Source organism: Cebus imitator, unplaced genomic scaffold (genome assembly GCF_001604975.1).
Source record: "Cebus imitator isolate Cc_AM_T3 unplaced genomic scaffold, Cebus_imitator-1.0 Scaffold87, whole genome shotgun sequence".
NCBI lineage: Eukaryota > Metazoa > Chordata > Mammalia > Primates > Cebidae > Cebus > Cebus imitator.
In genome coordinates, this window is record NW_016107402.1 from 3,842,853 (window position 1) to 3,845,205 (window position 2,353).

The 2,353-nt window shown below is 45.3% G+C and overlaps 1 pseudogene across 1 annotated transcript; it reads right to left on the minus strand.

Moving 5' to 3' along the window:
* Nucleotides 1-1,392: 1,392 nt before the first annotated feature.
* Nucleotides 1,393-1,997, minus strand: LOC108308711 (annotated as a pseudogene). The gene has a single exon (XR_001827019.2). The product of XR_001827019.2 is annotated as a microsomal glutathione S-transferase 3-like (transcript).
* Nucleotides 1,998-2,353: the final 356 nt, after the last annotated feature.

Below are 2,353 nucleotides of genomic sequence, written 5' to 3' on the forward strand. Positions count from 1 at the left end.
GCCTCAGTTTCTCTGTCTGTAAAATAGGGATAAAACTTCATAGGGTTTTTGCAAAAATGCAATGAATTGATAAATGCAGACATTTCTGTAAGTGTGAAGCCTGGCACAGAATAAGCATTCTATCAGTGTTAGCTGCTGTTTCCAAATGAAGTTACATACAGAATCATGGCTAGAATGGAAAGAAGACATTCATCGGAGAAATTTTAAAAAACAGTCTCCTGTAACCACACCACTCAGCACAACCACTGACATCATTCACTCTATTTCCCTTAGATTTTTTCCTGTTTATCATTTTTATAACATCGTAACCATCATACGCTTAAAAGTTGTAAAACTTCGCCTGGGCATGGTGGCTTACACCTGTAATCCAGCACTTTGGGAGGCTGAGGTGGGCAGATTACTTGAGACCAGGAGTTTGAGACCAACCTGGCTAACATGACAAAACTCCCCTCCCCTCTCTACAGAACCCCCTCTACGAAAGTTAGCCAGGTGTGGTGGTACACGCCTGTAATCCCAGCTACTTTGGAGGCTGAGACAGAAGAATGGCTTGAACCCAGGAGGCAGAGGTTGCAGTAAGCCGAGATCGTGCCACTGCACTCTAGTCTGGGTGACAGAGTGAGACCCTGTCTCTCAAAAAAAAAAGCCTGGGTGCAGTGGCTCACGCCTGTAATTCCAGCACTTTGGGAGGCCGAGGTGGGCAAATGACTTGAGGCCAAGAGTTCAAGACCAGCCTAGCCAACATGGTGAAACCCTAGCTCTAAAAAAAAAAAAAAAGTTATGTAACTTTGGGACTTTTTTCTTTTCTTTTGAGACAGAGTCTCGCTTTGTCACCAGGCTGGAGTGCAATGGTGCGATCTTGGCTCACTGCAACCTCCGCCTCCCAGGTTCAAGTGATTCTTCTGCCTCAGCCTCCCAAGTAGCTGAGACTACAGGCGCACGCCACTACACTCAGCTGATTTTTGTATTTTTGTAGAGACGAGATTTCACTATGTTGGGCAGGATGGTCTTGATCTTTCGACCTGGTGATCTGCCCGCCTTGGTCTCTCAAAGTGCTGGGATTACAGGCGTGAGCCACCGCGCCCAGCCGGGACTTTTCATTTAACATTTTATCCTAAGCATTTTCTATAATAATTCAACAGGTTTTTGTCAAGAGTGTACACATATAAAACATAAAGTTCACTCAATGTTAATGTGTGTAGTTACCCACTTAACCACCACACATCTCAAGATACAGAACATTTCCAATGCTCCAGAAGATTCCTTCACCTTCCCAATCAATAACTACCTTTCTTCCCCTCATGTAACCTTCTGGCTTCTATCAACAGGGATTAGTTTCACCTGTTTAAGAACAAGATCCACTCTTTTGAGAATGTCCACTTTTTTTTTTTTTTAGGTATGAGGCAGACGCCAGGTAAGCTTATTATATTTAGGAAAAATATATAACTGGAAATAAAGGTAAGTCATTTGAATGAGAATTTTGAAAACCCTATAATCTTTAATGGCAGCATTTGGATCCACTGCCCAAGCCACTTTTAACCCAACCAAGATGCTGGAAAGCAGAACACACGGTTGTGCCCATCAAACCCAGGAGGTCGATGGACCCCAGGGCTCCTTGACTACGCTTGCTGGGGTCTCCCGTGTAATAGCCATAAGCATAAAGAACTCGTCCAACAATTCAGGCCAAGCCCAAGCCAGACGCTATATGCGGGTGGTAAACACCTCCAACAGCAAGAAAAAATAAGAAGGGAGGATACACTTCCAACGTGTTCTGGTGGGCTCGCTGAATGCAGTTGAATAGGTGCCCATTTTCATGGTCCGTGCTGTACATGGTAGGATACTCCACTTTGTACTTCTTGCGGGCCTTGGAAACATTGATGGCTAGGTGAGCCACCATGATAAAGCTGGCAGCACCAGTTAGAAGCACGAAACCATATTCCTTAGAGAGGACAGCCATCTCGTGTCTGGATTACCTACGAATGGCTGGTGCAAAACAAAACCGAGAATGTTCACTTTTTAATGGCTGCAGAATATTCTAGCCTATGGATGTATCAGACACATGTTTTGCTTTCAGTTTCTCACTGTTATCAATAATGCTACACTGGGCCAGTCACGATGGCTTACACCTGTAATTCCAGCACTTTGGGAGTCCAAGACGGGTGGATGACCCGAGGTCGGGAGTTCAAGACCAGCCTGGCTAACATGATGAAACCCAGTCTCTACTAAAAATACAAAAAAAATTAGCTGGGCATGGTGGCACGTGCCAGTAATTCTAGCTACTCGGGAGGCTGAGGCAGGAGAATTGCTTGACCCAGGAGGCCGGGGTTGCAGTGGGCTGAGATCGCACCACTGCACT